Raw genomic sequence first — 22449 nt, 5'->3', positions numbered from 1 at the left:
AAAAAAGAAAGAGGCATACAAACAATGAAAGCTTGGAGTACGCCGCAAGGAGGACTACACAACATGGGCCCGCACTTGTAGGGAAGAGATTCGAAGGGCTAAGGTAGAAGCCAAACTAAAATTAGTGACAGGAGTCAAGGACAACAAGAAATCCTTTATGTATGTAGGGAACAGGAGGAAAACAAATGGCAGTGTGGGACCACTGCTCAACAGCTCAGGAGAGCTGGTTACCAGGAGAAAACTGGTAACTCCTGAATGACTACTTTGTGTCGGTCTTTCACCAGGCCAAGAGCAAAATCATGCCAGAGTGAGTACAGAATGAGCATGGTAGGAATGACTGCCTTGGTATTATTACTATAGAACTGGTATATCATCATATGAAAAAAAAATAGACATATATAAATCAGCAGGACTGGATGAAGTTCATCCGAGGGTGCTGAAGAAGCTGGCCAAAGTCACTGTGGGACCTCTGGTGAAACTTTTCCAAAATTCATGACACTCTGTAGAGGTCCCTGAGGACTGGAAGAGGGCCAATGTTATGCCCATATTCAAGAAAGGGAGGAGGGCAAACCAGGGTAACTATAGGCCAATCAGCCTAAATTATAACCCAGGGAAGATCCTGGGAAAATTCATCAAGGACTCCATATGCAATAGGCTTGCAGAAGGTAGGATTCTGAATGACAGCCAACATGGCTTCATCGCGGGCAGGTCTTGTTTTACCAACCTCATCTTCTTTTACGACCAGGTAACTCGCCACCTGGATAAGGGAGAGGAGGTTGACATTGTATACCTTGACTTCCAAAAGGCCTTTAATCTAGTTTCCCACAATATTCTTGTGAGTAAATTGCAGGACTGTGGGCTCAACCATGAGACAGTTAGGTGGGTAGGGAGATGGTTGCGGGATAGGACCCAGAGATCCATTCTAATGAATGGATTTGTGTCACCTTGGTAAGAAGTGGCTAGTGATGTCCCTCAGGGGTCAGTGCTTTTCAACATCTTTATAAATGATTTGGATGTGGGGGTGAAGAGCTCACTGGCCAAGTTCACAGATGACACCAAGTTATGTGAAAGCATGGTCATACTTGAAGATAGGCTGCAGATACAGGCAGACCTAGACAGCCTAGCAATTTGGGAGGATGAGAATCAAATAAAGTTCAACGTTGAGAAATGTAAAGTGCTTCATCTAGGGATAACCAGTCTCCCCCCCACGCACACACCTACAGGCTTGGCAATGCCAAACTGGCCAGCACCATGAATGAAAGGGACCTGGGGGTAATAACAGACCACAGTATGTGAGCCGGCAGTGTGACACTGTAGCCAACAGGGCAAATAATACCCTGGCATGCATCAACTCATGCATCTCCAGCAAAAGCAGAGAAGTGATTCTTCCACTCTACTTGGCATTAGTGAGACCGCAGCGGGAGTACTGCATCCAGTACTAGGCACCAGACTTCAATAAGGACTTGGTAAAGCTTGAGAGCGTCCTGAGAAGGGTCACCCGTATGATCAGAGACTTGCATGGCAAGCCATACGAGGAAAAGCTGAGGCACCTGGGACTCTTCAGCATGAAAAAGAGAAGGCTGAGAGGGGACTTGAAAGTGGTTTACTGCTACATCAGGGGCATACATCAAGGGCTCGGTGAATAACTGTTCACCAGGGCACCCTTGGGAATAACCAGGAGTAATGGCCATAAACTCCTGGAAGACCATTTCAGGTTCAACATTAGGAAAAACTTCTTCACAGCCAGGGTGTCTGTGGAATAGTCTCCCTCCAGAGGTGGTGCAATCACCTACCCTTGAAATCTTGAAGAGGGGACTGGGGTCCACCTGACCCCAGTTGTCTATCCTGCCTGGTGCAGGGGGCTAGAACTGATGATCTTGTGAGGTCCTCGCAGTCTAGGAATCTAACATGGCTCAGTGAAAATTCGGTGGTATCAGAGGGTCTGGCTGTATATTACAGCTTTCTTGGTGTGTTTAAGGTGATTGCTGGTTCTGTGTAGATATGTATCTCGGTCTATGGGTTTCTTGTATATGGTGGTTTGTATTTTACCATTCTGGATATTGATCATAGTGTCTAAAAGGAAAATGTTGGTGCTGGAGTATTCAAGAGTTAGTCTGATGGAAGGGTGATGATTATTGAATTTGTGATGTAAATCAATTCAATAACTCAACTCTGAGATTGCAGGTTTTCAATCCAAATGATGAAGATGTCATTTATATATCTTAAGTATAGAATGGTGCAGTTCCTGAGGGACACTTTTTTCAGGTGGCCCATAAAAAGGTTGTCATATTGTGGGGCCTTTTTGGTGCCCATGGTCTGAAGGAAGTGTTAGTTATTGAAAGTGAAGTTGTTGTATGTGACAATGAAGTGTATAAATTAAGTAGTATCTTTAGGTCTGTAACCTGATTTGTAATCTAGCTTTTGTAGATATGTAAGGCAGGCTTGGGTGCCATCCTGGTGTTGGATGTTGGTACACAAGCTAGTAACATCCATGGTGACTAAGAGGGCATTGCTGGGAAGGTGGTCTATGTTTTTCAGTTTTCATAGAAGGTCTGTTGTGTCTTGGACAAAACATGCTCTTTGGGTGACAAGAGGTTTTAAGACAGATTCAATGAAATGTGATATTTCCTCAGTTAAGTTTCCGTGATTGGTTATTATAAATTTGCCTGGGTTTCCTTGTTTGTGGATTTTAGGAAGTGTGTAAAAAGTCCCTGGGTTGGATAGTGGGGGGATCAAGTTCTTTAATTTTTCTTGTAGTTCAGATGGAAATGATTTGATGGTAGTTTTGAATTTTAAGGTAAAAAGGGGAATTGGCTCGTCCTCTAGTTTTTTTTAGTAGGTGGTATCAAAGAATTGTCTGTTGGCTTCATTTACAGTTAAGGATAACTATAGCTCCCCCTTTATCTGCTGGTTTTATTACTAGTTGGTGGCTGGATCTTAGATATTCTATGGCTATTCTCTCTGAGAGGGAGAGGTTGTTATGGTGGTGTTTGTTGTTGATTATTCCATTGTTCATTCTCTCCCTGAAGCAGTCAATTCAAGGTTTAAATTTTGTCCCACTGTGAGGTGTCCAATCTGATGGGGTTTTTTGTTTTCTTTGATGTTGTCAAAAGATGAAGTGTTGTTAGAAGTGGATACATTTTGGTTGTGGAAATATTCCTTGAGACTAAGGAGTTGGAAAAATTCTTCTAGTTCTCCACATTGTAGTATATTATTAGGGTATTTTTGGGGGCAGAAATTAAGGCCTTTAGAGAGGACAGATTTTTCAGCTTTGGTAAGTATGTGCATGGAGAGACTGATAATATTTGAGGTTTGATTGGTCCTTTCAGTTTCTTCGAGTATGAGGTTGGAATGTTGTAAGATATTGGTGTTGTTTCTCTGATGGTTGGTTTGTATCATAAAACAGAATATATCAACCACTCTAGAAAAATGCAAGCAGTATAGTCCAATTACTGGAATCTTAGCAAGGAGTCAACAACCAAGTTCTACGTTCCTCCATGAAACAGACATACTGTACAGTAAGATACTTAAATTTGTCATGCCTCAGTTTCCTAGCATATAAAATGGATATAATCTTCATCCACAGTGGCAAAGTATGTTGCTGTATGTGGATAAATAGATCTATAGGAGTATTATTTGTCATTCAGTGGGTGTGTCTACACATGCTATTACTGTGCATCAATAAACTCCAGAGCTTATTGCTTTGGAGTTTATTGCTCTCAAGTACATTGTTGAAACAATGAACCTGGGAGCAATTAACTCTAGAGCAATACGCTACAGAGTTTATTCATGTGCAGCATGCAAAGCTGGGTTAGAGCAGCCCCAGTTGGCAGGGGGCCCTGGAGGGTCAGCCTGCCAGCCTGGGGCCGCTCCCTGCTCCAGCCTCCTGGCTCCACATGCTGTGGAAGGACTCATTGGGAATGAAGGAGCTTCAATACGGGGGCTAGCTGGCAGACAGCCCCTGCCCTGAAGCACTCTTGAGGCCCAGTCAGTCCCTCCAGTGTCTACACATGTGCTCCTGTGGAGTTTTTTATTCTGCAGTAGGATAGAACTTGTAAATACAAGTACTATCTTGCTGCAGAGTAAATTAGTTTACTCTAGTCTAATAGGGATGCATGTGTAGACATCGAGATGTTTACTGCGTAACTAATTAGTCAACTACACAGTAAACATCTTGTGTAGATGTGACCTATGTGAGTTAAACTGCAGAATCTAACAGCTCAAACTGGAATTTTGCCAGGACATGCTTTAACATCTCAATCTTTGAATAAAGTGCGATAAAATATTGAATGCTAAAAGAATCTTCTCGTTTAAGGGGAAAAAAAATCCAGAACAACTGTCTTCTCTACCTTCCCCAACACTCGGTACCGATTCAGAGAGGGGTGTCATGCAGAGAGAAACAAACACAGCTTCCTGAGAAAAGATAGATTTTTCTTGGAGATTTCTTGACAAACTCTTAGCCAATCCTTTGCTGATTAGGATTCAAGATCAGAATAGATCAGTGTTTTTCCAATTAGGAATTTGACTTTTAAATTGCCTAATGACTCTACAGTAAATAAATCCTATGAAACCTAAAAGATCACCTTTCCTATACTATCCACCATAGAAAATATTGACAAAATAATGTTTATAAATACAAACAGTATTAGCAAAACATCCAGACAAACAAATGTTTCACTTCTACAATAGGCTTCACCATGTGTACCATATTTATTCACATTCTCCCCAGACCTCATGAACTTTAATTGCAGATGACTGTATGCATGTGGGAAGAATACATAATTAATACTGGTGGAACACATGGTTCAATATTCAAAAAAAAATTGGCAGTTTTAATAATTAACACAACTAACACTTTTGGAACGGATATACATCTAGCTGATCTACAACAGGGTACGTTGGGATGCTTCTGGGTATATGTTAACACAACTCAAAAGTATAATTTTATGCATTTTAAGATAAATGTAGCTGTCTAAAAGGTCATAAACCACATGATTTTTACTTTATAATAGCAAAATGAAAAATGCTTTATCTTGACATGGGAAAACATCTAGTTTCCCAGATGATATCCAATTATCAATTATAACAAAAACTGAAATCTCAATTTCAGTAGACTAAACTTGAAGGAATAAGACTGAAACACCAAACCATGAGTTTGCATATTTAGCTTTACATTTTCTCAGATCATATGGTTAGAAGAATTGAGGGTAAGATCAAGATAATATAAAATTATTGTAGTACAATTCATAACAACATTTTCAAAGCATGTTTTGTTTACTTGAGCCTCAACACCCTTCCTCAAAAAGTAGTTCCACTTGAGTCAAAGTTGCAAGTCAGTAGTTTCACAAGTAGAAACTATTCAAGTGAGGAGGAATTTGCAAGTTTGAGTCATCATCAGATTATATTAGAACTGCAGTTGAAAAAACAGGACCCAATTATGTTCTTGTTTCCCTGGTGAAAATCTGAAATAATTCTGCTGAAGTCAATGGAGTTATGCTGCTGTAAAAATGGTTTTAATAAGAACAGAATCAGATTCATTCTGTCATTTCTAATGTGTTTTTCAAGGAGATTTAAAAATCTTGAGGCTTTTGTGTATTTACACCTTAAGTTACCTTTCATATAGGGAATAGTCTAGAAAATTCGTTTTTTATTTCTCACATTTTTCATGTTTCAAAATCCTATATGATACCAAACAATTAAATACTGTGGATTATAAAGAAGTAATGACATTTTTATCATTCTAATACTGGAATGCAAAGCAATATCCCAGCTGAATTTTTTAGAGTCACTCTGTTTAGATAATGTGTTAAGGTATTATATTTCCATCTCATGCTTTTAAACCTTCTTAAAACACCTGTGTGCATTAAAGTGTTAGATTTTACTTTTGCTAAATCTCTTTCCACAAGGGCTTAGGGAAAGAAATAATCAGAATTGTGCACTGTGAGATTTTACATAGGTACATTTTTAAAGACTTTTATAAGAACTGTGTGGCTGTTTGAATATTTATCTTCACTTCCAAACTTTTCAGTGCTTAGTTTATTTTTTAAATTTACTCTTCAAAATTATCAAGGCATTTCAGTCTTGCCTTTTTGAACCCACTGTCCATACCTCCTTGGAGAGAGACTACAGGATGTTTTAGCAGGAGTTCTGCTTTGCATAAATGACTAAACATTCACGGGAACATGAGCTGGAATTTCCCTCTCTCAACATCAGGACAAGTGTTCTCAAACTAGTATTACATTCTCTCATGGCCTCAATTTTTATACAAAAGATTTATGCAAAGTCATATAGTGCCAACAAGAGAAACTGAGGGAGACCTTCCTCAGAAAACCTGTATACATTGGTTCAGATTCAACCGATTCATTCCACATTGTCCCTGATTTTCTCTATCTAGATGCCAAATCAGAACTCGGTTTGTTCTGAAGGTGGTCAGATAAGCCCCAGGTAAGAACTTGAATAAATCAGAACATAGTAACCAATTTTAAACTCCTCCTGCCTTCCATTGCTCTGTGGAGTTCCTAATCTATTTCCTCTCCCTATCTAAATGTCATCAATTTAGCTTCATATCTGGATTTCAGTTCACATACATTTTCCCAACTAGATCTTGTTTGAAGGCAGTGTTGCAGCTGGAGCTAGTAATGAAAACCGAGCTTTTAAATTTGTATTGTTGGGTCAGTTGTTCAAATAATTATATGCCTGTAACTAGAAAGAACTGAGGTAGGTGAGTTGATAAAAGATCTTCTGCAGTCATCTATTTGTAGTGCCATGACAGGAGGTGGGTGTTAAGCATGTGATAGCAAAAGTATTAGTCAGAGTAAGTGAGCTAGGATGGCTGATTTCTTTTTAAGTGTTTCCAGACTACTGAGGCTTGATTAACCCAGAGAGTGCCCTTAAAGTATAACAGTAGTAATATTAACACCCAGATCTTCTGTAGTGCTTTTAATTGGGAGATTTGAAAAACCTTAGGGAAAAAAAGAGGTCATTATGGGTGTTTTTACATGTGCTCTGGGGGTTTGGGGGGGGGGGGGAGAGCTTTAATTAGAGAGGCTCCAAGAGCCTGTCTAATAAAAGCACCCACAGCATCTCATGTATCAGTAGCCCTGAGCTTCAAAATGGCAGTGGGAGCACTTCAACTAAAACTCATTAAATGAGCTTTATTTAAAGTGCCCCCACTGCCATTTCAAAACACAGGGACACTGATACATGAGATGTAGAGGCTGGCTATAGTCTGCTCTAATGCACTGTAATTAACTGAGTCTTCTCTGATGTGCTATAATTATGGCATGTTGGAGCAGCTTCCCCACGGGTCTAAAGGCACCATATGTTTCAATCTTGTCAGTGGTGGAGGTGACAATCTTGTGCACTAGGGAGGTGGTTCTCAATCAGTGGTCTGCAACCCATTGTGAATGCTCTGCAATAGCATATACAGAGAGACTGGCCAGCTGCCCCTCTAAATGTTCACACACCACTAGGCAGCACCATGCTAAAATGCCACACTGGTCTGCACAGCCAATCTCCCTAATGGGAAGCGACAAACCACTTATTAAAGTGCACCCCAGTGGCTGAGAGGCAAGGCTAGTTACCCAAGATACAGCACCACAACACTTTGTCTATACTGTTTTCATTCCAGAGCTCGAGTTGCAGAGACGCATCAATTGTCTCTGTGGCATGGCTGACAAATAGACCACAAGGGAACTAGTCATGACAAATTGTGAATGGTGTTGTGGGACACTGACTGTGGGGGTGGCAGCTAGGATTGGTGGCTAGATGGGCAGCAGTATCAAAATGAACCACTGTGCTAGGGAAAGAAGGTACTTATACCCAGATGCAGCAGTCCATTCTCTCTGTCCTCCTGGCTTTGGCTACTCACCTGTTTTCCAGTTGGCCTACACCTACTCAGCATATACTTCTGAACCCTCCTGCCTTCTAGCTGCAAGCTGAACTCTAGTTTTAGTTCCCTGATCCTTTCTTATTCCTAGCTCTTATGAGTAGTTGTAGGCTAAGTACAGAGAGTCAACAAGCCTGAGGCTGAATCAATTCAGTCTTTGCAGGTTAGTCTAAACTGCAGAGATTAAATTGAAACAGAAGTGAACAGACATTCAGGGTATGCAGCCACATGCCTGTTGGGTCTCAAGCCAGAAGCCAGAGGGTGATAGAGCACAGCCTGCTGGCACATCCATTCTGGGCTGTGTGTTTGCTTCCTCTTCCTGCTGCCCCTGAGGTCTCTGGGATTTGCAGTCCAGCCATAGCAAATGGACTCTGCAGGATTGCTCATCACTTCCTGCTTCCAGGTGCCTCTGGGATTTGTAGTCCACAGCTGCTACCAGCAGTAAGTTTGAGTGGGGGAAGGGGTGCTTAAGCACCCTCCCTGGCCTCAGTCATGGTTTGCCTGGGTCAGGGCAGCTCCTCCACCACTTGTAGACTAGGCTGCATCCCCAGCCAGGTTTGCCTTCCCTCCCCCCTCCATTTTTCACTGCTCCAGCTAGGGAGCAGAGAGAGGGAGAGGGCCAGCCCTGCTCTCTAGAGAAGACAACACAGTCCAGCCCAGCCGAGGGCTGCAAAACACGCTGGGATGCTGGGAGACTCTGATTTCACTTAAACCAGGAAGGGGCCTAGGACACAAGTTTCATAAACTGCTTTGACCCAAATAAGTTAATTCTACATTTAACCAGATTTATCTTAAACCAGTTTCAGCCATTTCGAAACTGGTTTATGTGCACTTAGCTTCTGTTCTGTTACAGGTTTAATCCACTTTCTCATCGCTGATACTGGTCTACATGTAACTTCTGTCCATAGCCAGAGAGAGCAGACAGTACAATCCAATTAATCCTCCTTTGCAGAAAAATGTGGTGAGCAAGAGACAGCTACAGGTAGGAGTCAAGTCATTATCAACATAAGACAAAATGATGGGGAGTATGTTTGCAAGAGCATAATGGATTCTGGGGTATTCTGATAAAAAATTACAAATGTCCTAGCTGCAAAATGTTGGCATCTATGAGACCAGATGTGAGAGGAGGCAGGTTCCCGAAAGACTCAGATGGGAAGATAGGCATGTTCTTAAAGTTACCTTCAAAAGGGTGAAGCCTAGACATTTATTTTTAAATGCAATTTCTGAATTTGGAAATGAGAATTTTCAATATAGGTTTGCACAGGTGTGGGGTCCTAGTCCTTGTGACCTATACAGAGTTTGGGATCTTTTTTGGGGGGTGCTTTTGAAGTGCTGCCTTTGTAATGTTTCATAGTTTCTAGGGTCGGAAGGGACCTAAGTAGATCATCTAGTCCGACCCCCTGTCAGGGCAGGAAAAAGTACTGGGGTCAAACGGATGTATTTGAGATCAAAATCAATGGTACCTTTCATCCACATGGCCTAATATTTATTGTTCATTCCAAGGTTTCTGATAACATTTTACCTAGATCAAAGCTGAAGTTAACAGGTGAAGTAGACTATTCAGGCAGTTCATAAGTGCTCTAGATAAGCATTAACCCTAAACACACTCAGGAAAAGTATATACCTAGTTTTATACAGAGTTCTGTAAATTCTGAAATTTAATAAAAAATGAAACTAAATCCTTGTACATTATTTGAGGTAAAACAAATCTCTCATTTTCACCAGTTTATAACTCCCCCAAATTCATCCAATTTAAAATGCAAGGCAATCTGGCAAACCCTTTCAAACCTGGCTAAAACACATGCTTAAGCTTCAATAAAGGAAAAGGTGCAAACTCTTAAAAACATGTTGCTTACTCAGGAAGAGTTTCCCACCACAGTTTTAAGTGTTAAAAAGATTTTGAAAGTGCTACCATATACAACTTGAGAAATATGATTTTCAGCATAAAATTAACATAAATTGTACTGATGATTCTTTACGTTGATTGACAGGTTGTCAAGAACAGTTCTAGAACAAGACTGTTAAGCTCTGTCTGAAAAACACCTGCCAGAACTTGGACCATGATGGACCAGGATGTTCAAAAAGACTCAACCTTAAGAACATGTACTTCAGGTTAAAATATATGGTGGTATCCAAGGGTGCTTGTACACGTGACAGGAGTTTAGTTCAGTTTAGTGCTTCCTAAATCAAATGGTGGGTTTTTAAAAATCCACTGTTTCAATTTAGGGAGAACCCGGCTGAACTAAACACCCATCACATGTGCGCAAGGGCTAGGGGGGCCAATCCTTAGAAGCTACCTGCCTCTCCCTTGGCAGGGGGGAGGGGTGGGGAGGATGAGCTGCCGGTGGGCTGAGTGGTTTCCGAGTCACGGAGGATCCGAGTCATTCCCTCTGCAGCCCCCTGGTGGCACCCACCCGCTACCACCTGGTCCAGGCGGTCCCCGGTGGTGCTGCCACCATGGAGGGAAACACCAGGCCTGTGGAGTTCAGGGACTGTGCGACCTGGTGGCAGCTTGTGCAGGAAGGCTCGACTGGAGGAAAAAAAAAGGGCTGAGGAGTCTGATCTTTTTTTTTCCCCCTTCTCACAGAACCTGCCTGTCTGCCCAAGCTGCGCAAGGCCCAATGCTTCCCTCTGTAGTTGTTGCCCCCCTAGCGGGCAGAATCTGCCTGGGTGATGCCACAGCTGCACAGGGAAGCACTGGGTCCTGCACAGCTCAGGCAGGCAAGAAAAAAGAAAAAAAAAAGATCAGGCTCCTTGCCACGTTTTTTTTCCCCCTTTCAGTTGAGCCTGCCTGCACAAGCTGCCACCAGGCTGCAACCCCTAAGCTGCACAGGGCCTAGTGCTTCCCCCCATGGTGGCGGTACCCACTGGGACTGCCTGGGCTGGGTTCCAGCAAGTAGGTGCCACCTGGGGGATGCCACCACTGTGGAGGGAAGCACTGGGGTACCCCACAGCTCAGGCACTGCTCAGCCTGCTGGCAGCTCGCCCATCCTCCCCACCACTGTGGGAAAGGCAGGTAAGCTCCAGCACTCTGTGTACCATCCCTGTCACCTTCCTGCCATCTGGGACCACCAGGGAATGGACGGCTTGCCCCTGGGGTAGAGTGGCAAGGTGGCAGGAGGGTGGCTGGGTATGCTAGCAGCAGGAAAAGACAATGGGGACAGTGGGGTGCTGCCAAGCCCAAGCTTCCCCAACCACATCAGCTTTCAGCACCCCATGCATGGTTGCACTTTGTTCCATAGCAAACTAAAACACCTCAGATGGCTTTTACCTTGCTATGTAACAAAGTCATTTAAAGTGGAACGCACCGCCACCATGAAAGTGGAACAAGCTGCTGAGTGTGTAAATACCAACGCCATTAAAGTGGTGCAAAAGGGCAATTAAGCTGCTGTAAAGGCCAATTTTGTTGTGTGTAAAAAGACCCCAAATGAACAGAGAAGCAAAACGTTCAATAATACAGTTCAGTAAAGGAAAATGGAAAACTGACAACAACTACTTTTCAGGTTATCTGGTCTAATCATAGCCTTTATGTGACACACAGATAAGTAGTAGAGAGAGATTTTAGCATTAGAACAATCGAACACCTCTGCTATTTTACAGGAATAAGTATATCATCCCAATAAATAAAACCAAGCTATAATCTTCTATCAAGCTACAATAGCCATTTATTTCAATATAAAGCACTATAAAATTGAAAATAGGTGACTGATCAACCTACTCCTTTTCTTTTGGCAGCTAAATTTCAGAAGATCCTATACTAAAAGAACATAATGGATTTAAATAAGAAATAGGTGAAGTCTCCCTTAATATCAGTGAGAAAAAAAATAAACTTGGATTGTACAGAATTCAGGACCAAATTTTCAAAATGGTTTCAAAGAAACTTCCTCTCCGGTATTTGTAACTTTGACTGAGTATCTTTTTCTATAGACAGGTGCAGATATGAAAGGGGGGTGGGATTTGTATCGTTCTCCACTCCATTTATATATACATTTCCTCATACTGCTCTCTCTTCATTTAAGCGTCTGCGCACATTCACAGACTTAGAGAACTACTCACGGGACTACTTTATAAATAGTACTATTTATAAAGTACTATATAAATATATAAAAATACTATTTATAAATAGTATAAATATAAATATATATAAAGTATAAATAAATATAAAGCATATATATAAATTTATTTTATAAAGTCTAAATAAAATATAATGTCTAAATAAATATATATAAATACTATTTATAAATAGTACTTTATAAATACTCATGGGACTACTCACAGGACTACTTTATACATATTTTACTAAAACGTTTTTATACACATGGTGCATCTACATGTTCAATTAAAGCAGTATGACAAACTCCATCCACACTGGAGTTAACTGCTCCTGGGCACAGTGTATACATGGGGCCCCAGGACCACAGCAGTTTGAGCTGGAGTGGAGCAGCCCCAGGCTGGCAGCAGGCTCAGGGGGGCAGTGTTAGGCTCTGGGTGGTAGCGTTGGGCAGCAGAGAGGCTGGCTGAAGTATGAGAGTGCTAAAGTGCAGAGCTGTGCAAGAGGCCCCATACTTTAGCACCCTCGTACCCCAGCCAGCCCCAGTCACTGTCTACAAGTGTGTTGCAGTGGTGTAAATTACTCCACCATATTATCCTACAGCAAAGTTAATTAATTTACTGTGCCCTAATACTGGTGGACTTGAGATGGTGACACTGCTGTGGCAGGAAAGGATACTGGGTCAAATGACCCCAGCCAGACGTTCATCCAACCTCCTCTTAAACACCCCCAGGGTAGGAGCCAGCACCACTTCTCTTGGAAGTTGGTTCCAGATCCTAGCCACCCTGACAGGGAAGTAGCGCCTCCTGATATCTAGCCTGAATCTACCCTCCACTAGCTTGTGTCCATTGTTTCTTGTCACTCCTGGGAGTGCTCAGGGGAAACAGGGACTCCCCCAATGCCTGCTGGTCCCCTCTGACTAGTTTGCAACAGGCCACTAGGCCCCCCCTCAGCCTTCTCATGTGGAGGCTGAACAGGTTCCTGTCCCTTAGCTTCTCCTCATAGGGCCTGCCCTGCTGTCCCCTGATCATGCGAGTGGCCCTCCTCTGGACCCTCTCCATGCTGTCCACATCCCTCTTGGAGTGCGGTGCCCAGAACTGGATGCCATGCTTCAACTGCGGCCTGACCAGTGTTGCATAGAGGGGGAGGATCACCTCCTTGGACCTGCTTGAGATGCATCTGTGGATACATGACAAGGTATGGTTGGCCTTCCTGACCACATCCTCACACTGTCAGCCTATGTTCATTGTGGCGTCAATAATGACTGCTAAGTCCTTTTCTGCCTCAGCACTGATCAGAAGGGAGTTCCCTAGCCTGTAGGTATGTAGGTAGGTATGTAAAATGTGAGGGTTTCAAGCATTTTTAAAAGCATGTCATTTTGTAATTTGCTGATTTTAATGTAATCCTGGGATACTTGTCTGAGATAAAAAAGACTCCTTGTCAGAGGGAAGAATAACAAACAGTTTGCAAAATTGATAAGAAAGAATTTAGAGTACTGGTTCACAGCATGTATTTGAGATGGGGATTAAAATATGTCTATTCATTTAAAGAAAAGGGTATCTCCAGACTCCTCTATTCTGGATTTTAGTTTTCTTATTTTAAAAATGTATGAAAAACAACAACTAGAACTCTGCGAAATGTTGACCACATATTCCTCACAAAATAAACCCTCATACAAATCCCAGCTATAAATGTGGGCTAAGCCTTTATGTTGTTTAAAGGGTATTTCCTCATGTACATATTCAAATTTTGTGTGCATCTGCTTAACTAACATAAAATCCTGTCCATATGCTAATAAAAGAATTCATAACAGAACAAATTTTGCCTGTCTGACTTAATTTCACTGTAGACCAATAGCAGAACAATAGGATAGAAGCCATTTTGAAAAATTTAAATAGTTCTGCTAGTAAACTGCTTAGCCCTTTTACATTGAGAACAAATGACAGTTAATTTCCAAGTGTCCTTTATCTGTAACAACATAAATCTTTTAATTCCATACGATTTTTAAAGGATAAACTAGTAATGAACATAATTTTATATTTTTGTCTACTTCATTTAAACAAATATGTAAGTAAGTAAATTGAAGTCTGACAATTGGACTACTCTGAGGAAATCTCCTTGTGGATTTTTTATCCTTTCCTATACTGAACACAACTGAAAATATATTAATGCAGATAATGAGGAGACAGTGCATCATATTCGCTCTCACCCCTGCTCCAAAACCTGGAAATAGTAAGAGATACTCAATTAAGACAAAGCAACTTTAGGTTGCACTTTAATAGTTAAAATTTAAAGACACAATTAGTGTAATATGGGTCTTTTAAAAATAGTTTATACAGCAATGAAGAGTTATATCACCATTAAAGGAAAAAAATTCACTGCCAAGATACAGAAAAGCACTCATGTAAATTAAATTAAGCATTAAAGGTACATCTACCCATGCAATTAAGGCAACATGATAAACTCCAGTGCCCACAAGAACTTTGAGGCTGAAAGTCAGCTTGGGTTATTTCCATCTCAAGTAGCACTAACAATTAAGATCTTGGAAGTAGAACTGAGCTAATAATAATGGTGATTATATACCAGCTGGAAAAGAATCCACCTCTTTTCCCAGAGCCCATTGGCTCTACAGCTCTAGGAGAAGGGGGAAATAGTGGGGGAGAAAAATACTGCCACTAAAGCAAGTATGTATGACTCAAAACAGTATACAAAGCAGATTAACTGAATAACAAGGTGCCATTTTTATAAAGTCCCTTTTCAGAGCAGAGATACTTTGAATTGGCTGTTTTTGTTTATAAAACACCTCCAAAATAATGGCTATACAAAGTAAAATTAGTTAATTCTCTCAGTCCCTCCCATCTCCTTCCAAAAGTTTCCAGCAAAAAAAAATATCTTTAATCTTTAAGGGCAGGAATGGATATTCCCCACCATAGAATAGGCAGCAGTCCCTTTTCCCCCAAATTTCACATACCTACAGTTCTGCAGGAAGACCAAACTATTTGTGGGCCATAACAGACAGTGTTTGCAGTTTCTGAGCTCCTTCCATCTCAATTGTCTGGCATCATACTTCCCTTGGCATAATACTGACAGGACGTTCCCAAGTTGATCCCATTAGAGTTTCTACATTACTTTCCACATTTTTTTCTGTTGGTATTTAATGTAGATATATGCATCACTATCCCATATAATGTAGATATATGCATTATTGGCCAATATAGATTCCCTCTTGATCCCTTCTTCAGTCAAATATCACTGACACTATATATGGGTCTGGAAAGGGGCTTGGAGTTTAGAAAACAATCGGTGATACTGGAATGGATATCCCCACATTTTTACTTCAAAATCTTCAACAATTCATTTGTAAATTTCTATGAAAGAGGATATATTCAGGGTACGCACACACATTTGCCATACCTAATCTAGAATCATATGGCTTACTTTAAGCTGTATGATCATAGATTGGGTGCGGTGTGTACACATGTTCACCAGTACTAGAAGTCACACCAGGAACCTGATCTAAATAGGTCATGGTGGGAGGATGGCTGGGTTATATTTGAGTGCTGCAGTGGGTACACTGGGAGATTTGGTGGGTCCAGGAACCTTTAACAGGGTTGGGGAGAGCTGCCAGGTCCATGAAGGGTGGAAGCTAAAAAGAGTTGGTGGGGGAGTGCTAGAAAAAGTGCCCAGGGGATGTGCTTCAAACATGTACAGATGTTTGGTATATCAAGCTAACCCGTTCCTGATGCAACTTAGTTTACCTCTTCAGGTGAATTCAGATTGGGCTGGCCATTTTTTGCCTCATCTAACCTCCGCAAACATCTGTACAGATCAACCTAACCATAGTTAGATCAGTCTAAGTACACAGACAGAAGTGCATCTTCCCGCTGTGAATCAGAATGCCTTGCAGGAAGCGTTCTGAGTTACAATGATCCCCCAGACTAGACAAGTTCACTGTTGGTTCCAGTGGGGAGGGGAATCTGGCTTCTGGCTGCCAACCTGTAGTTGGTTTCCCCTAGCAATGGCCCTTCCTCCCTCCTGCCCCTGTTTTCAGAATGGGAGGAGGGGAAAAGGGTCAGAGGGAGCTTGTACTAGGGTTTCCCCAGCCAGCATTGGAGGATGGGGTGGGTTAATTGGAGTCCCTGCAGCCCAGCTCAGCCCCAACACGCACCCCACCCTTCATCAGGGGCTCAAAACCCCCCAGATGAAACTCCCTCCACTCCTTTTACCTCCCTCCCATCTGTAAACAGCAACATGCTGGGAGGCAGTGCAGACAAATTACAGAAGACACTATAATTTGAAATGTCTTCATGTGACCCCTCATGGAATAAGGGTTCAGATTTTCACCTGATCGGCCACTCTTGAAGTGATCTACAGCTGTGAACTTGTGTTTGGTCATAGCTATAAACCATTTTCTGTGGCCAGATCAGGCAAAGATTATCACTCCTGTTTGTGGCCTAAGTGTAATGTCTGCACATTATCCCTTACTTTCTGTCTCAGCAGCCCTGTGAGCTAGAGCTGTGGTACTAAACTGGTGCAGCCTGATTTGGTGAGTAGACAGTGTATTTTAGAACATGCAGAAGATGCATTTGTGGATGAACAGAGACCAGTTCCATGAAGGTTTCTGCACCATATTATGCTGAGAGAGGGTAAACAAGAGAAGGACTCTGCCAGAAAATCTATCACTATTCATGTGTTTAGCACCTTGCCTGGCCTGGAAAGGTAACTAAGGGAATAATCCTGTCCCAGTGCCTGAGTTCCAGTACAATTAATGTTGACTGACCACTGACTGGCTTATGGGCAAGCAAATTCATTTCTTTTTGATTTAGCTAACCCATGTTGTACTCTTCCATTTGCAGCCATTTATGCAAAATGTCTTGTGTGCTAATATGCATATTTGCAAATAAACTGCAAAAGCAATAAACTTCAGTTTATTGCCATAAACTTGCCCAGGAAGAGGAGTAAATGCACAATGTCTGCCAGACTGCATAGGGGTGCTAGGTGGGTGAGTGGGTGATTGCCGAATGATGTTAAAATAGAAGGTATTTAAAGACAGCTAGTTACTAGTGAAAGAGACTGAGGGGAATGACTGATACCATGAGAAGTAAAGGCATACTAGAAGTAAAGGCATAACAGACCAAAACACATGTTCTCGGAGCCTCTCTAATTAAAGTATTGTTCCCCCACACCCCTGAGGCGCATGAAAAAGTGCCCCCAGTGTCACCTACTGAGCAATAACAAATTTCAGTCAAATAGTAACGTATTTTTGTGGCAACTAATAAAAGCTAACTCCCTGATTCCCAATATCAAGGTTTTTTGTGTAAGGCCAAGCATTAAAGTGTTTGAAAATATGTTAGAAAATATTAGGAAAAGGGCAGGTTTTTAAGGGTGATCAGATCACTACCTCGCCCTGATTATACAGGATGGAGGTTTTGTATGATAATACTGATTTTTCTAAAATGGAAAGTTGTGTAGAGGAGGGAAAAAATGGTCATTAAACAGTAAGCAATTCATCACCATTTTCCAGTCTCATTTAAAAATAAATATATAAAAATCATATGATGTTTTCTGTTTCTCAAACTATATAGAAGACTTTTTTTCCTAAATAAAGCTAACAGTAATCCTATTATAAACTAACAAGTGCTCAGCTATATCAAATACTTATTTAACAGTGTTCTGCTTTTACTTTTAACTTAAGAACATAAGAATTGCCATTTACTGGGTCAGACTGTACGTCCATCTTGCCCAGTATCCTGTGTGTCACAGCAGCAGAGAGTGCATGCCAAACGGGAGAGTGAACTCTGTATGACCAGGGTTTTTCTTCTGCTGTTCCTCTCACTTGCAACATCCAGCTGCAAAGATCTACAAAGTTCTGATTCAGAAGCTGTACCCCTTCTCCATGCTTAATAGCTACTAATGCCCCTTTCTTCCAAGAATGTATCCAATCCCTTCTTGAGTCTGGCTTAACTTTTAGCTTCCACAACATCAAGTGGCAATGAGTTCCATACTTCAATTACAAGCATATGAAAAAGAACTCCCTTTCGTTACAAACTGACTACCTACTAGTTTTATTTTATGACCCCCTAGTTCTTATATTGTGAAAGAGTAAATAATAAATCCCTATTTACTTTCCCTTCTCCATTTAGTATTTTGTAAACACTTATCACGTCCCCCCTCAAACATCTCGGGCACCTATACACACACACCAAGGCTGCTCCAATGTGCTGTAATTACAAAGCATTGGAGCAAACTCGATTAATCAACTCTGATGGAGCATGGTAACTACTGTGGCCCAGCAGACCCCAATGTGTATCAGCATCCCCACATTGAAAAATTGTGGCAGGGGTGCTTCACAAGGGTGCTTTAGTTAAAATGTCCCCCCCAGCATTTTTCAGTCTGGAGATGCTAATACACATGATGCTCTGGGTGCTTTAATTAGAGCAGCTATCACAGGCACTGTAATTAAAACACCCCTTTCCCCGCCTCCCAAAGCATGTATATAAACGCCTCTCTTTTCTAAACAAAATAGGCCTAACCTCTTAAGTCTCTCCTCACATGGAAGTCCATGAATCAACCTTGTTGTCCTTCTCTGTACCTTCTCTTGTTCATTTATATCCTTCTTGAAGTGTGGGGACCAGAACTGGGCACAGTATTTAAGGTGTGCACCACAGATTTATAAAAAGGCATAATGATACTTTCTGTTTTGTTTCCAATTCCATTCTTAATAATCCCTAACATTTTGTTTGCTTTTTCGATGGTTTTTAAGCACTGAGTTAATGTTTTTAGCAAATTATCCACAGTGACTCCCAGATCTCTTTCCTGGGTGGTAACAGCTAATGTAGAGCCCATCATAGTGTATGTATAGTTTGGGGTATTTTTTCCCAAGTGCATCACTTTTTAGTTACCTATGTTGAACTACATCCCCTATTTAGTTGCCCATTTTCTCAATCCTTCTGTAGTTCCTCACAATCCACCTTAATCTTTAACAGTTTGAATAATTTTGTGTCATTGGCAAATTTGGGTATGTCACTACTCACCCTCTTTTCTAAATCATTTATGAATATGTTAAACAGCACTGGTCAAAAACAAAGATCACTGGGGGATCCCGCTGTTTACTTCTTTCTGTCCTGAAAACTGACAATTCATACCGTCTCTTTGCTTTCTATATTGCACCAATTAGTAATACACAAGTAAACGTCCCCTATAGTCCCAGTTAAGAGCTCTTAGTTAAGAGCTTCTGATGTGAGATGCTTGTCAAAGGCTTTTCAGAAGTCCAAATATACTATGTCAATTGAATCACCCCAGTCCACCTGCTTTTTGACACCCTCAAAGAACTCTAGTAGGTTGATGAGGCATGATTTCCCAATGGACAAAGCCATATCGATTCCTCTCCAGGAAGTCACGTTCATCCACGTGCTGAATATATATATTTTTAATCATTGTTGCTACTAGTTGTCCAGGAACAGATGTTAGGTTCACTGGTTTTTTTTGCTAATTAAGGTAACAGAGAGAGTGATCTAAAAAAATGGGCCCAATAATTAGCAGAAATGATATATAATTCTCCCTACATTTTAAAAGGCTTATGTCTAAGGAATTCTCTTATGCCAACCAGTTCACAAACAATTTACCCATCTTGTATGGTCTCCTTCCTCCCCCCCGCCCCAAGACTAATACATTTGTAGGACTTTTTCTCAGGTAATTATTCAGTAAGTTTTGAATAACATTTGATTGAAAAGAAAGTACACAGCTAGCAGGAAGATCCTCAAAATACTCAGTACAATGGATTCATTAGAGTCACGAAAGACTTGACTATCATACTAAAGCGCTTGGCTTTGGTAGATCATGTCACATTTCTAATGTAATGCAAAATATTTTTGTCACCAGGTCAGAATGTTGGGAGAAGTCTTCAAAAACTAAATACGCAATAAAGTATCTTTTCATATATGATGATTTTTAAATAATATGCTGAGTTTTGAAAAACAATTAGCCAAGGGGCATATTGTACTTTAAAACTACACTGTAGTATGTGTATAAAACTATAGTGGGAGTATGGAGGTGGAATCAGTATTATCCATTTAAACTAATTTTATATATGAAGAACTAACCACATTTACAGCTGGTGCTGTGAACGGACTTGAAAAATAGAATACATTTTTCTATAAAATCTTAACAATGAAAGCATAAAAATGTCTTTGTGAAAGGTAGTTATTGGCAACAATTGACAATTTATGAGCACATGAATAAGAAAGGTATCTTTTCTCTTAGGAGGAAACATGATCTGTAAAGAGAAGCTGAGTCAAATTTTGTCTGCTTCATGCCTGCCTCCATACAGCTGGTAGAGAGTGCCCACTCTCCCATCTGTCTCAACCCAAATATATCCTTTTGAGAGCTTTAATCTATATTTAGATTTGAAAGCTTTAATCTACACACACACACACACACACACACACACACACACACACACACACACACACACACACACCACCTCTATCAGGAAGAGAACAATCATAATAACACTACTTATTATCCTTGGGCAGGCACAATATTAGCCTGCTTTTATTATCTGAGACTCTTATTCCTTTCTTTTAATATGAACCATATTCATTTCTGTAAATGTCAGACAGTCACATTCACAGGTAAAAATAAACGATGGCTCTGAAGTAGCTAGAGAGAGAGTCATCTATTACTACCATGACCATGCTATCTATGGTCAGTATTTCTCCTTTATAACACCTGCGTGTCACAGTCAGCATCTAATTCTATCATGCCTACATCAATAACTACAAGATAGATTCTGACCTTAATTGTGTACCTGTACAGAAACAGTAAAAATTCCTTTTCCTCTGCTACTCTGTCTAAATGGACCTTCAGTCCAGAGCCACCAGTACATATTCAACTTTGAGCTTCTTCAGAAGACCAAATGACAATTGCGCACTAGAATGAAAGTGCACTGGAAATCCATCAAAGACAACACCCAACTACCTGTGGGGGCACATCCCACAAGAAAACCACTCCCTCTCCAATCTTTCAGCTCTAATCCTCAAAGAGAATTTACAAAACACCTTTCATAGACGAGCCTACGAAATTCACTTCATCAACCTACTGGATCCAAAAAATCATGGACTAAATATAGACACTGGGTTTATGACGCATTATAACCTGCCTAACATCTGACTTCCCAGGTACATTTCCACTATTTACCAGCTACATTTATTCCCCTTCTCCTCCCCACACCTGTCTCTCAACCACTGACTCCTCAATTTACATCTTCACTGACTGCCTGTCTTGCATGCATATCAGCCCAGCCTCTGGCTTCTTTACTATTCTTTCCATCCAGGAAGAGCACACACCAACTGCAGATGCTTCCTCAGCCTGACGAAGGTATTTATACCCAAAAGGTTGCAAAAAAGAATTTTTCCAACTATCTAAGTTGATGTAATAAAAGATATCAGATTTACCCAAAGAAACTTGTCTATCAAATCTGCAGGACTTTTAAGTTTTTCAGTTTGCTGTCACTTGCCCACATGTACAAATACAATGAAGAAAAATTTCAGTTAACTATTAATGAACATGCATTTGTTTAAATATATTCTGTTCTTTTAACAAATGTATCTGAAATCTATGGGTGTGTCCAGATGTGCCTCTTGCTGCATCTCAGAGCAGTTCGAGACCTGGCAAGGAGCATGCTGGGAACAAAAAAACATTCCCTGAGCTGCATATGTACAGCTGGGGCTCAAAATTTGATACCTGGACATCAAGGTATCACCCCCCCCCCCCCCAGCCTACAGAAAAAAGTGGGCCAGGGCATGGTCCAGGTCCATGCCCTTTGTCAACCAGAGGCTCAAGTCCTCCAAAGAGATGCTCTGGTAGCCAGCCAGAGCATCTCTATGGCTGCCCCTTGCTCTGATGCTGAAGCACATTGCCTCCATGTGCAGGGCTGCATGGACTACGACTCTGTGGACTGTGCATGGGGGGGCTGCTGGGGTGTTTTCTGCATTGCCCACAGCCCTTTCCCCCCACTGGGCCCACAGCCCTCACCATCACCCACAGCAGCAGCCCATCCGGGTGCTCAGGGCCCTCCTGGCAAAGCCCCACTGTGGTGCGAGGCAGCATGGTTTGACCCCAGTCACTTGTCACCCAGTGCTGCTTGAGGTAAATCACATGGGACCAGCCCAGCTCAGTGTGGTGCCATGCGCCTTTGGGCAGCTCCAGTTCCTCGGGCTGTCACCCAGGGCTCCGTGCCACTCGTGGGAGTCATCTGTCACACCGTGCAGACAGGACCTGGCCCATTGTGACTCGTAGTCCCTGTGTATGGCGCAGGGCTCCAGGCAACAGCCCAAGCAGCCTGGAGCTGCCCAAATGGCACAGCACTGTGCTGAGCTGGATTGGGCTCATGCCATATGGCACAGGCAGCAGTGGGTGGCAGGCAGCCAGAGCTGAGTTGCACTGCTTCCCATTGTGTGGGAGGGCTGTGCCAAGAGGCCCCCAGCGTCCCAATCACCATTACTGCTGC

The 22449-nt window shown here is 41.7% G+C and overlaps 1 protein-coding gene and 1 long non-coding RNA gene across 9 annotated transcripts in view; one reads left to right on the top strand and one right to left on the bottom strand.

The window, feature by feature from the left end:
* The window catches only part of PPFIA2 (PTPRF interacting protein alpha 2), a 581389-nt gene that overhangs the window by 346836 nt on the left and 212104 nt on the right, over window positions 1-22449 (bottom strand). The gene's annotated exons all lie outside the window — the stretch shown is intronic.
* LOC109315452 lies at window positions 2115-20925 on the top strand. The gene is made up of 4 exons (XR_002102505.1): window positions 2115-2125; window positions 3280-3282; window positions 8871-8876; window positions 20849-20925. It is a non-coding gene; the product is annotated as an uncharacterized LOC109315452 (long non-coding RNA).

The sequence above is a fragment of the Crocodylus porosus genome, unplaced genomic scaffold, assembly GCF_001723895.1.
Source record: "Crocodylus porosus isolate Cpor-Errol unplaced genomic scaffold, CroPor_comp1, whole genome shotgun sequence".
In the NCBI taxonomy this organism is placed as follows: Eukaryota; Metazoa; Chordata; order Crocodylia; family Crocodylidae; genus Crocodylus; species Crocodylus porosus.
Note: the sequence above shows the minus strand (reverse complement) of the source record. Positions and strands in the feature narration are given on the sequence as shown.